General features: G+C 36.1%; 1 protein-coding gene across 3 annotated transcripts in view; it reads left to right on the top strand.

Moving 5' to 3' along the window:
- The window catches only part of LOC5567757 (molybdenum cofactor biosynthesis protein 1), a 76,944-nt gene that overhangs the window by 56,008 nt on the left and 5,884 nt on the right, over nt 1–15,052 (top strand). The gene's annotated exons all lie outside the window — the stretch shown is intronic.

The raw sequence follows: 15,052 nt of genomic DNA on the forward strand, positions 1-15,052 counted from the left end.
AAAATATTTAAACCTCATAATATATTTTTGCACATTACAGCTATTGCAGTTCATGCAAGTGGGTAGAATTGAATTTTGTACACATTAAGCGAAGACGCAAAGAACTACAACTATATTTTGTAGCTTTTTCTGGTACAACAAAAACATTTAAATAATCTGCAAATAAAAATCAGTTTTGACGAATATAGAAAATTGTTACTGGATCAACTCCGAAAAACGATCAAAATGAGAAACCATTTGAGCGACTTTCATGCTCTATTTTGTCTGTTACCGTTGCAAGAAACAGTCTGAAAAGAAGAATATAGTTTAGTTACCAATCATAACCACCTCCATAGCTCAAAACTTTGTTCTCAATTTGAAATAATACCGAGTAAAGCTCAATGGCCAATTGATGTTTCAAACAAGCTGACATTTTCTATTTCACATCAGATTGCCAGTAACAGAATTAGTCCTTGTACGTCCTTCTTGAATATAAATTTCGTTTCAATGGACAATCACGACATTCTAGAACTAGATAATTGAAATTAGACATGAATTTAAACCATAAAATACGCTTACCAACCTCTCTACTCAGAATCTGTCTTCGCTAGAGCACACATTTTCAATATGTTTTTAAACATAATAAAATAATTATTGTGCCATGGAAACGAGATCAATCAGCGGAGGGGAAAGGAAGTAGCCAGCCAGCCAACTTGTCAGCTGTCATTTTCTACCCCCTCGCTGCTTATCATTCCCCGCATCAACTGAATGCTTAGATCAATGTACCTTTCTATAAATACCTTGGTCTAAACCATGCTGAGATGATCATTCAATTACTTTCAGAGCAACACTGCTTTTTTGATGTACACGCTAAGATGAAAGTACCCATTAAATGGGTTTCTCGTAACCATTTTTATAGCCAGTATGGAGTTGTCAAAAGAAGGGTATTTTTCAATGACATAAAAAAGGGTACTTAAACCTCATAATGAAGTATCCCAACTGTCGGCAATAATGGGTAAATAGTACACAGGTTTGTTTGCAAAGCAAGCTTGCCATTTTTCAAGTTTTGCTTTAGCTCGGTGTGAAGAAAGTGAAAGCTCCCATCAAAATGATGAACGAATACTCTTTCTTCGACAAGTAAGTAAATATAACAATATATTTTCTAATATTTTGATCGTAAACATCACTTATGTCGTTTCAGGTTTTTTGGATTCATTAGCTAATCACAGTTCATTACTCGCTGCCGAGATTCTCGTGTTGTCCTCGTAGGAATGCAGAGATTTCATACGCAATTAAATATTCACGCGGAGAGATTTTAACAGTTTTATAAATGGAATAAATGCTGAGAATTCAATGTTATCCGTTGTATAAAGTCTTTTATTTCTGCTTTTTGTATTTAGTGAACATTTTTCTTATTCATAACCTCAATCTACAGCGTCGGTTTTGCAAATAATGGGGTTTTAATACCCATTTTCATTCTAGGGACCAAGAGTGAAAGATACCCTTTTATTTGAAGTTCAAAGCGAATACTCTTTAATGAGTAAATCGACTTTACTCTTTTAATGAGTTAAGCCACTTTTCTTGAAAATGGGTACCATAGTACCCATTAATGGGTACTTCCATGTTAGCGTGTAGAACATAGTAGCCTGGATTACTTTGATCTATTCTTCCCGCCAGGAGCACCACTGTTGCCTGCCGAACGGTTGGTGAAGCTTACTGAAGGCAAACCCACTTTATGATGATGAATAACATTTTTTCCTGACGTCCAATCAACATGTGGTCTTCGGCAAAGTTATAGCTTGAAGAGTTTCACATGATAAGAGTGTGTTCACTTTTCCATAAAAAATTATGACGAAGAGATAGAGGGCTGAACACAAAAGGTTAGCGTTTTCCATAGTAATCTCCATATAAACTTCAAATGGCGTGTGCACAGTCAAATTTCTTCCAAATCATTTCAAATTTTGGGAGGACGCTTTTTACCATAATTTAAATTGTTTAAGCATAGGGGAGCGAAAATTTCGAAATTTGCCTCACTCTAGTACCTCATGCAAACCATCGGGATTCATTTTAAATTCAAACTTCTAGTTACCCTACGTACAATAGAAAATTATATTTATGATTTACCTCATTACCTGTTTAGTGTTGATTATGCATTACCTTTCACAATGTTCCATTTTCCTTTGTTCTGTTCCATAAAATTAATGTCATTTTAACCGTTTTTAATCTGAACGATGTGCAGATTAGCGGAGTGTAAATTAAAAAGTATTCGGATTAAATGCGCTCAAGCTAACGGAGGTATCCGGTAGTAGTACGCAAACTTTTAATTTTGTACTTGGATTCAAACGAGGTGAAAACTGAAAATTTTAGAAAATGTTCAATATGGTCCCATGAAGAATAAGGCTTTTGTCTCAAATTCCGAACATGGTGAATTGAAGAAATTTGTTTCATTATTTTTGTTTTAATTGTGATCGAATGACGCATAATTTTGCTTATTTGAGCTACAAACTACAGAATATATGAAATAATATAATAATTTGTACTATTGATTTTATGCCGTACAATTTTAATCATTGATGCGATTAACATTTGAAAAATACCCTTTTTAAACGAGTCGTTGAAAATAAATCGAATATGATAGGCTTGTTATTGGAAAAATCCTTTTGCTACCTTCAATATGGCTGTTTCTCACTCACATATTTTCAAATGGAAATGGAAAAGTTTGTTTGAGTGTTCCAGGTTGTTGAACAGGAAATAAATAAGATTTTATTTTTAATTATGTTACAGACTGAATTTGATTATGCTGGGATTCCAACAACCAGACGCACCATTATTCAGCTAAATAGGCTCGACTATTTGGAGATCCAATAAGATGACACATGCTAAAATATGTAGCAAAGGACTGTGCTACAATCACCGACAATTTTTTTTTTTTTTTGCTCAACTATCGAGGAGACCAGCAATACAATAATTGAAATCAAACCCTTCACTCAAAAATGGTTTTAAAAATGTTTAACATGGAGAGTGCATTGAAGAAAAATATGTTTATTTTGCGCTCAGTGTATCATACATATATTTATTAAGTCGAATTATAACTACAATAGTAAATGAAATAATAATGAAACAGTTATCGTGGAGATGAAATTACAGTAAAGTTTAAATTGTCTATAGTTTTTGCATTGTCTTAATTTATAGTTTTTGCTTGTTTCTTCATTTTGTTCTTCATTTTCTCCAGGCGTTCTTTAGCTTTTTCAATTCTTACTGCATCTCTTTCTTTCTTCTTCTGTTCTTTCAGTTCATCTCTTTCATGCTGCTTCAGTACCCTCAACGCGGCTTTTATTTTCGTCTGTTCTTCCTTTTCTAATGATTTTTGTTTCCGTTCTTCTTGTCGTTTTTGTTTGGCAAGTTGAATTTGTTTTTTTATTTCTTGTTCTTCTTTATAAAACTCTTCCCAAGCCTCACTTGCCGCAACTGCTGGTGCGCATCGTTTCCTTTTCTTGATAGAAGATTGAGCTTCTGAGTTACTCTCTTCAGCTCTGTCTTTTTCTGCGGAACAGCCCAGTAATAGAGAAATGTATTCTACTGTATCAGAGCGATCTCCTTTAATTAAAGTATTGTATACTTAAAAAACAAAAACATTTAATTTTAATTTCTTTCAATTACGCTCAAAATCCAACTCTTCAAACATATGTTCGTCATTCTCCAATTGTATAACTTCACAGGTCTGGCGTTCATGCTCAAAAAAGTTCGCATTTTCATGTTGATCTGAAAATATCAATTTGATTTCCTTACTACAAAAATGAACAGATAACCACTCCTGTCTTTCTTACAATCAACATCATTAGGAGCACATTCATTCAAAACAGCGCTTCCTTCTCCATCAAGGGTAATATCGAGGCCAACTAATGCTGGATCTATTTCAAAGTACTCCGGTGGCCCGTATACTTCATCTTTGATGGTTCTCCATAAATTAAAGAGATGCGATGCTTCAAGCTCCCCAGTCCACATGAGATTACACCGCTGGTCTTCGAAAGTTTCCAAAACTTCAGGTGAAAGCCGACGATTTAGTTCACGAATGAAAATTGTTGAAGGTATGCTCTGGTTTAATGGTTCCGTACAGGTCGTAGATACAATATTGCTTGGCTGTTTGCTTTGATGAACTGCAGATGGATCAGGAAAAGATGCATAATCAATGGCCTCGGAGTTTCACGGATGCAGGCCACATTTTCTGAATCCATTGATCAATGTTTGTTCAATGCCGTTCATCGAATCAATAGCTTGTTTCAAAAGAGGAGCAAAGTCCGGCTTTGAAATTATTGCTCATCCGTTGTCGAATCGCCACTTGACCAGTGCAGTGTCCCAAGCAGCTTTCATTGGTTTAAAAAATGAAACGTCAAGTGGTTGGATGAAATGGGTAGAATTCGGAGGCAAACAGATCAAAATGATACCATGACTTTTACAAAAATTAACTGTATCGTAGGTCGCATGTGAACGGTGACCATCGACAAATACAACGACGGGAAGCTTCACATTATTTTTGAGCAACCAAGGATGGAAAACGTTCCTCAAGCAGTCTACAAACGCTTCCGACTTCATCCAACCACTCTCAGTGCGCCCGACACCCCATCCTTTTGGGATATTCTGGGAAACATCTCGCGGCAGCCTTTCTTTGTACGGAAATAGAATTAAAGGGGCCACAAGTACTCCAGAAGCAGATCCAGTCATCAGTACCGTGTATGACTCACGATTGGAATTTCCTTGAATGGACTGTACGTTTTTCGTACCTGCAACAAAGAGAAAGAGATGTTAAATAGCCGGTGAATAATATATTATATAACAATACGTATACCTCGCTTAGCAAAAACTTTCTTCTTGCGAGGATTTGGGGCCATTTCGAAAGCACTTTCATCCATATTGAAAATGCGGTCAGGATGGTTCAGAATGTCCAAGTAATCGTGCTTTGCGAGATACCGCTCAACTTCCTGGAACCATAAACGAACTTCATCCGGCGTGACAATCCGCCTTTTCGAAATTGGATTTGCAGTTCGCTTCGAAATCAGTGGATGCCTTTTTAGAAAGCGCAAAACCCAGCCACGTGAGGGTATTCCAGATCGGATTGCTTCCGATTTTCCCAACTTCTTAGCGTACTGGGCCACATTGATTTTGAGGATCTCTGTGCATATCGGATGACCTGCTGCGGCCATGTCCTCCAACCAGCCAACAATCTCCTCACTTGGTGATAATACAGTGGGTTTTCCAGCGGCATCTCTACGATTGACTGCTTTTTTCCGATAATACAGCGTTGTTACACGGATGTTGAACATCTTAGCTGACGCTCGGAGAGTTGTACCGCCAGCTACAGATTCCAACGCTCGTTGAATGTTTTCTTTTTTAGCTTCCATTTCACACGATGCAAGCACCTGAAATAAAGATTCTTACACTATGTTCGACATTTAAATCAAGCTTCAGAACATGATTTATATTACGAACACTACATATTTTATTGATTTTTGTAGGATTTTTGCCCAAAATTGGCATTAAGTTGTTCAACAATCAATTATTCTTACCTTTAGTTATCTTGTAGTACGAAACAAATCAAACGAAATCGCGAAACAACACTGAAATAACTGAAATAGTAACGAATAACTGAAATAACTGAAATACTAACAATTACGACAAGGTGTTCGGAATTTGAGACAAAACGGTACTGAGAAAAAAAAAAGCTTGTGCGCATCAATGTGTGCGCGACGCTCGATGTAAAAATAAGGTTTCTTTGATTGTGTTGTTTTCGCTGTACTGTGAGCAAATGCCATAATTGTACGGTCAAAAGGAATTGTGTTCATATGTTTGGGCTGAATTTTGATAACGAACAATGAATTTTAAAGGAAATTAGTATATTCCATCATGCTGAAGAAATGGAGGGAGATGCCAGTAGATCTATATATTCTAGTAAAACATTTTATTATAGCGTTGATATGTTGTGTTTTAACCATTCAATACACACAGTGAACCGTAAGTTGTGAAACGAATCTGGAAACTGATTGCGACGGAGTTGAAAACGATACGACGGACTGAGAATACGGTAAGATGCATTTTCTTTGCATTATTTCCAAAAAGAGATCAAGATTTATCAAAATGTTATTGTACAATGCTAAAGCCGTTTTGAGCAATAATTGTTTGGCATCGGTTTGTGTCAGCATCATTCACTGGAATACTGGGAAAATTGCAGTTCTCACTGATCAATGCTTAATACGATGGATACTAGCACATCACCCTATTTTGTTATCAAAAGTTGTACAAATCAGAGCATTCCGTTGAAATACACTGTTATCTTTGAGAAAATTAGCAATTCCATCAGAAATTGCCTACAATTAGGCGTTTAGCGCTGTGCTCTTGAAATTCAATTATGTACCGTGCAAGCACCATATTCTGAACGGTTAAGAAAATACAATATGAATAACTTAAATTATAAAGGATTTCAACAACTGGGATATTGTTTTGTCTTGCCGTTGCATTTGTCATCTAAATAAACGTATAGATTAAAAAATAAAACGTCCATCAATTATCAATTATTTAAAAAATCATATGTGAGTCTGACGCATGCATGGTCCTAATTATAGACGCCTTATACATCAATGATCCTAATTATAAACACACATTGTTCCTTATTATGGACAACAAACGAACTTTACGTATAATATTTGTTGAAAAAACAACTTAACCATGTTTTTTAGTTTTGAAATGTTACAATGAATCATGTTTTGAACTGACAGTTTACTGTTTGGGATGTAAAAACAACGAATGTTCAACATAAGGAACGGACCGTTCAGAATATGGCGCTGACTATAATATGGTACTGGCACAGTATTAAAAATTCGGGGACCCTAAATTTATCATACAGAATTGTTTTTTAAACAAACGATTATTATTTCGACTAGTGATCAATTTCATTCCGAAATATAATTATCATAATTAGCTTTATTATAAAGATTTTCAATCTATCGCTTGTTCATCCCCGTCTACCCTCTCTATAAGAAAACTCTTGTAAACAAATTTAAATTTTGAGGCCCATAATTTGATGTTTTAGCACGTATTATTTGATATGATATGGATCAAATCGACTAATATTCAGAACACTATAAAAGCAATTTATCTGTAAAGTTATACGAATGGTGTAAACATTTTGGCGTTTCTTTCGGAATCGTCTTATGGTTGATTCAAAACAGTTACTGTGGTATGGTTTTTAATGCCCCACAGTTATGAATCAACGATTCTAAGGATATTTGCACAGACAAACAGACGTCACACTCTCATCACTGTCCATCGACCACCTTTTTAACGGTCGATTCAAAAATATGGTAGGTGGCCAATCCGCCACCCGCAGCGCTCGCATCGTTTTTGTTCGTGTTTGACGTTTACACACTACCGCCATCTGTTGGCCTATCGGCCAAACACACCGATTTTAGCATTGGGCGTACATGCCCTCGTGACTATGATTTTGATCGAGATTTGTTCTAAGTGTTACGTCTGTTTGTCTGTGATATTTGTATCATACGGACGGAAAAAATATGATGAGATGTTCTCCGTTTAAGCCAACTCTGATCCTTTTCTGTGTGCTATCCATAACTGTGGGGCGACTGTACTATTAGATGCAAGGTATTTCAAGAATCAAACTTGCACTTTGATTTTTTTTCACGAGCTCGGCTGTGCGAATCTCGGTTTCCCAATTTTAACCGAGATTCAGCTAACAAATTATCCGGTTGCTTAGTAACGAAGCACGTTTATCTAATACTCGGCCACGGTGTACTACAGTCGCCTCTCCACATCTCGATATCGAAAGGACCATCGAGATAGGGAGAGATCGAGACATAGAACAAATTTTTATAGAATACTAGATTGAAAATCACTCCGTTACCAGGTAAATCAAAAACAAACATAAGTCATTTTGTCTTCGCAAAATGTTTTGAATCCTTTAAATCCAGTCTATGGGGCCCAGATAGCCGTAGCGGTAAACGCGCAGCTATTCAGCATGACCATGCTGAGGGTCGTGGAATCGAATCCCACTGGTCGAGGATCTTTTCGTAAAGGAAATTTTCTCGATTCCCAGGGCATAGAGTATATTCGTGCCTGCCACACGATATACACATGCAAAAATGGTCAACCGGCAAAGAAAGCTCTCAGTTAATAACTGTGGAAGTGCTCATAAGAACACTAATCTGAGAAGCAGGCTTCGTCCCAGTTGGGACGTAACGCCAGAAAGAAGAAGAAGAAATCCAGTCTAGTTACCTTTGATAATGGACATATCGACATACTGAGAGTAAATCGGGAACGAAAATCACATCGAGATAGAGAGATATCGAGATAAGGAGGATATCGAGATATGGAGGGTAAAATATATGCAGAACCAAGGGACCGAAGCAATCATCGAGATGTGGAGAGTCGACTGTATATTAAGAAGGTGATATATTCCGAAAACTGACAGCTACTTGACGACGTTATTCTAGTGGTCCGAAAGGTACGATAGGAGTGACGTCACACGTTTACAATCAAACTTGATATTTACATTAGTAAAGAGCCTGCCTTGTTAATTTTTATGCCGTGAAACTCGGCTTTTATTTCCTGACATCCCAGGAAATTTGCCAGCCGACTACTCGGCTGTGAAAATCTATGTTAAATTATCCGAGATTTGGCATTACAAATTAAGCGTGTGTATTCAAATTAATGTGTAGTTCTGAATGAACATTGTCATAGATCTTGTCTTCCAACCCTGTTATGATGGCTGATAATCAAAAGCCTGTTGAAAGAACTCCGAGAATGTAGCATCGGATCGGACATCAAACGATCTAGTAGGCATGGCACAACTTCAACGCCTCACTCCTATAGTAACGTAAGAATGGAATGAAAGGTTCCTCGTGGGGCTCGCGCTTGCCAACAACGATTCTGAACTCCACAATTAAGCAGTATTTTTAAAGGAAATGAGCAGAAATTCAATTATGATGCTCCCATTCAAGTATCCGGTTGCATTTTGTGAGTCCCGGGAAGAGTTTGAAGACCCTTGGCTTAAACTCAAATTTTGTGTGTATTTTATTTTCCGTGTCCCTTCCGAAATGTCACATAAGAACCCAGTGTTAAAACTAAAAGCCCTGTGGTCTTTTTGTCGACTAACCGAACGTCAAACATGATGAAAAGTGTCAAAGTTCATTTATGGCCCCAATTTTTAAATTAAAATTTAAATATGTTATAGCCGTAATTTGAGCGGGAAACATTGCTAACGTAGTTGCAGTAACATGCTCTTTCGTGTTATTAAGTAAAAACAAGATTTCATTAAACATTTTAAGACCCTATTTTCAACTAAAGATGCTTACATGATCGTGTAAATTTACAGTGCATTCGATTGAAAAATAAGCGATTTGCGTTGACATTTCAGTTTATTTTGATGCTCCAAATATGTGCATGAAAATAAACTGAAATTTACAACATATTTTTAGCAGTGTATCCAAGCTGAACGTCAAATTGTTTAATCCCTACCACAAAGCGAGCCTGCAAATGCGCTCTTAAAAGCTGGATTTGTGTGCAATGCTGCGTTTCCCCCCAAGCGCACCAGCTACATTGTTGATGTTTGAGTGAGCTCTGCTCTCGTTCTAAGAGACAACAAAAAGAGATCAGCCTAGCAGTCCATTGCTTGGAAGAACACATAGCAAATTTAGACTGTGAACCATTTCACCGATTCGTTCAACTTTTAGTTAGAATTCGACATGTCGATAGTTATTTTCCCCTCAAATAATTAAATTGAACGTCGCGATCGACCCATTTGAGCTTTTTAGTTATTTCAGAACAAAATTGACAGATTATTTCAGAACAAAATTGACAGATGGTAAGTTATTCCCAAATTCACGGGAGCAAAAAATAACTTTCGAACTATCATGTGTAACCATGCTCCTGAGCAGCATTATTCACGATTTCTGAAAATTATTGCAGTAATTTTAGAAATAAAAGATAAATTAGTATGTGATCACCATTAACGAATCATCCCCCAAATACGTTACAAGTTTGTAGCCTACTAGCTGCTTAGGGATAGGATCACTACCACCCGAGCAGAAGAAAATAACTACTGAATACCAAATTGAGGTATTCCATACCAGATAATTTCCAATACTTACAACCTAAATGAGGTATGAATGAGCCCTGCATAAGAGGTAAAATACCTCAAATAATACCTTCTGCATATTCTACAAATACCAAGCTGATAACTAGATCAGGTATTGTAATACCTAAATAATACTTCATGGATTTTCATATAAAAATGAACTTTTTCAATACTAGTTCAATACCTCCAGCAGTCCTCAATACCTGTCGAATACCAAAATGAAGTATTTTTAATTGTTTTAAACATTCTTTTCAAATACCATTGTAATACCAAAATGAGGTATTGATAACTGAACAATACCTAATTTTGGTATGATACCAAAATATGGTATGCATAAGCTATTGGGGAGTTATTTGTTCCTGCTCGGGCAGTTACGGTAGTTATGTTAACAGGGTCGCTTATGCTGTCAGGTAGTTACACGCACACAATTACAGCTATGTTCATTCGAAGGGGATCAAAGGGGAAAACAAGAAACTCCGTCACACTGGGAAGGTGAACCACAGATATCTCACTAATTCACTGCTCACAACCCGAGCAGGAACAAATAACTCCCCAATAGCTTATGCATACCATATTTTGGTATCATACCAAAATTAGGTATTGTTCAGTTATCAATACCTCATTTTGGTATTACAATGGTATTTGAAAAGAATGTTTAAAACAATTAAAAATACTTCATTTTGGTATTCGACAGGTATTGAGGACTGCTGGAGGTATTGAACTAGTATTGAAAAAGTTCATTTTTATATGAAAATCCATGAAGTATTATTTAGGTATTACAATACCTGATCTAGTTATCAGCTTGGTATTTGTAGAATATGCAGAAGGTATTATTTGAGGTATTTTACCTCTTATGCAGGGCTCATTCATACCTCATTTAGGTTGTAAGTATTGGAAATTATCTGGTATGGAATACCTCAATTTGGTATTCAGTAGTTATTTTCTTCTGCTCGGGAAGCCACACTAATCTACCCTTCAGCAAAGTCCAATCAGGGCGAGGCCTGAAACTCCTTTACGAGCACGGAAAATAGGAAACAATTCAAAAAAGGTGTAAATTACCCAAATCAAGAATCACGGAGGGAAAAACTAAGCCACTAATTTCAATCTCAACTTGAACATTTTGGATTTTATTCTTAATTTAAAAATTGGCCTAAAGTGACGTCACTAATCCTAGGAATACTTGCGGTTTTACAATTGTGGTAGGTAACAGTGGCAGTTGGTACGGTACAGGTGGGCAATGGCGGAGGAGGTGGTCATACGGGGTCGTTCGTAATGGCGGGTAACGATTTAAAGTTGGCGGTTTATCTCAGTGGCGTAGCAAACTTCTTGGCGGGATCTCGGGACTGGGATGAATTTCTGTCCGTTCGGTGGGGGGTTGATGATCGAAACGAATTGGCGATGTTCGATCCTTCAGTCCAGGGAAGTTTGAATGCTAGGCCAGCCACTAGCATAAAGCACAAGAAAAAGGCCCACACTTGTTGGACCTATCAAATTAATTAGCACATTTGAACCACCTGAATAATTGCCCTTCCCTGGTAACATAACCACTGCATTAAAACCGTAATTACCTTTTTCTCTTAGTACTAAATGCGCACTATTGTTTCTTCTATTAATTATTAACAATAGATTTCTATTCACTGCAAGACAAACAAATAATCACATTAACACACAATAGATTTTTGATTTTTCTTCGACTAACCGTACTATTAACTGTGATACTAGTTTATAAGAGTATTTTAATCCTAGTATTAAGTTTTAACCTATAATGATAACAAAAATTTAAGAAATTTACACCAATAATTTTACAACTTGGACACACACTATAACTTTATGGAACACGTCGCGCACTTCTAATTCCTTGAAAGGACTCGGACAGAAAGACAGATTCTGATTTAGGCCAAGCCATCGAAGGTTAAAATTTTGAGAATCGGACCCGAATATTGCCGAGAATTTGGTAAACGGATCCTCCGTGGGTTACTTTTCATGCCGTTAAACATTGTTTCTTGCATGCAAGTTAATTGATTCAAACCGCTACAAACAAACAAGATGGAATGGGTGAGTGACGAGCTGACAACATGAGCGGGTGAGTTCTTTAACGAGAACAGGGTCGAACTCTAAACAAGGGAGAACTCACAATTGAAGGATTAGGAATTGCTTGTGGTGGAGCTACAAGCCACATAATGGGACCAACGGTTACAAGTTGGCGCCTATGCATATATTACATTCAAATAGTTTAAACTGGACTGAACTTGCATCAAAAACTGATTCAGTAGCCTGTAATGCAAGCAAAATATTGCTAAAATTGCTATTATAAATTGCAATCTAGTAAATCATTCCTAATAATTTTGGGATATCGATATTAAAGAATATATTTTTAAATGTACATAATAGTTATTGTATCATGATTCTGTGAATATGCGAGTCAAAGGCATTTATTGACGTACAGCACTTAATTACATAATTGAAATCACATATTAGAGGTGCGATTCGAAATAAATGTTGGCCTCAAGGGGGCGAAAGTTGAAAAAATTTGGGAAGCACAGAGAAAGGATATAGCTTTCATTTGAAGTTAAAAAAAATTGGCGGCCATTTTTATTTTTCACCATTAACGCTCATTTTGAATTCTGAGATCACACTCAGAGGGCTGAGCTGAGTATTTGCCTATGAAATGAACGATTTTTCAAATCATTTTCTACTATTTTGACGTTTATGACGAATGCAATCAATGCAAACATCATTTTTTTGTACGTTAAATTTTCAACTTCTATTAATTTCTTTTGCCGCTCGCTTGCAATTCTATCCATCTTTTCATTTCATTACTTTCGTTACTCTGTTTCACTTCGAGTATAGGTAGGTAACGCGTTCAGCGAAAAAAAGCCAATGAATTTTCATAATGATTTAATTAAATTAAATTACGGATTTTTCAAGAAATTCTTTTAAAGGTTACGTTATAAACTTCTTCCAAGAATTTGCCAAAATTTGTTCAAAGTTTCTTTGATTTATCCATTAAAGAATTCCACGCATGAATTTCACTAGATATTTTTTTAGATACTGTTTCCAGTAGTTCGTATTGAATTTCTCCGGGAATTAAACCCAGAATTCGACACAGATTGTCTCGATCAAATAAATTCAAGAGTTCCTTCAAATAAAAATCTTCCGTAGATACCACAGATAATACCGCCATGGACTCTGTAAAGAATTTCCTTAGAAGTTTTCCACCATATTTGCTTTGGAAATTATTGAACATATTCTTAGAAAAAGTTCCTGAACGAATCCGTGACAAAATTCCCGAAGTTGGTTTCGGAGAACACCTTACAACAACTCTATAAGAAATTCTTGAATCTAAATATTTCTTGAAAAAAGCATCTATCGACGAAATTCTGCAGTCGCCTTTGACGGAGAAGAATCTTGAATAATCTTCGCAAAAATTTTGTAAGGAATTAGTGAATATTTCTTCAGTTCAACAGCTTTTTGAAGTATAGGAATTTCTTCCATAACACCATAAAATATGTGGAGCAATGTTTTTAGAAGCTTCTATATGAATTTCTCGATTGATCTTTAGAGGCATTCTTAAATAAATTTCTACAACAAGCCTTGAAGAAATATCTGCAATAGTTAATAGCAAATTTTGTTAAAATTGGGAATCCACTATAAAATAATTTCTAGTCGAAATATCTAACGACTTTTGAAAAAAATCTGGCCCAATTCAAGGAAAAACTTGCAGTTGAGTTAAAATATGTTTCTGCTAATGAACTTTCCAGAGAAACTTATGCAAGAATATTGAGAGGCATTACTAGACTCATTTGTGGTTGAATCGTCAACGAGATTATGAATGAATTACTGGAATAAATCCTTGCAGAAATGCCAGGAAAAAAGTGCCGGACGAATCCAAAAGAGGATGCCTAAGATCCAAGGATTACCAATTATAATTCTGGGGATTCTCGCAAACTTCACGGAGGAATGCCAGAAATTTATCCATGGAGAAATACCTGAAAGCAATCCATTTTCAAGGAGTACAAAATTCTTAAAGAATTTGGTATAAAATACTTGGAGTGCTTCTTCCGGATACATTCAATTTTTGTTTCGAAAAGTTATAAGCATTTTAATTTGCGCAATATTTTGCTCATCTCAATCATGCCTATCCACTTTAACTCTAATGTCTATTCCAGGTTCCTTACATATTCTTCAGGATTTTATTCAAACGTTGCCTCCCACACTCGTCAAGGAATCACAATCAGCTTTCCTCAACAGGGTTCATCACATCTACGTCATTCGACTCGCTTCTTTTATGTGCATCCAAAAGACGTAAAATCACATGATTTTTTGGGAGTGTATAGATTATATTCTAATGGAACAAAATAAAGTACGCATTGATCGTTTTTTCATACAAAATGGTCAAGTTTGTAGACTTGGATCTTGGATTTTACCGGTCCGATTGACCTGGAATTTCCATCATAGCTTGAAAGTAACTTCAAATTCGCTTCGCTCGAAGCTTTCCATAAACAATCAAATATATTGCAAATCTTAAATTTTGACTTAAATGACAAAATTTCATATTATAAATTATTTTTGTATACTTGGAGCTTATATATAAATACTTAGAGCAATATACCACAGGCAAACAGACGTAGCAATTACAACCAATTCTTTAAAAATCCATCGCCTACTATACACAGTAATCATTTGGCCATGCTTAACGAAATACGATAATGTGAAACAAGACCTGCAGAAGGCGCTAGTGTGAAATGTCAAACGAGAAGGAAAACGATGTGTGTGTCTCCTGTTGTGATGTAAATATTCATGCTCATGGAACGGAGTAAAGTGAAATAGAACGCTGTGGAACGGAACGCAGAATCAAAACAAAACAGTGAAAGAGGTAACCAGAAACACGGTTTAAGGGTGACTAGAAATTAAAAAAAAAAAGAGAAA

Source organism: Aedes aegypti, chromosome 2 (genome assembly GCF_002204515.2).
Source record: "Aedes aegypti strain LVP_AGWG chromosome 2, AaegL5.0 Primary Assembly, whole genome shotgun sequence".
Lineage (NCBI taxonomy): Eukaryota > Metazoa > Arthropoda > Insecta > Diptera > Culicidae > Aedes > Aedes aegypti.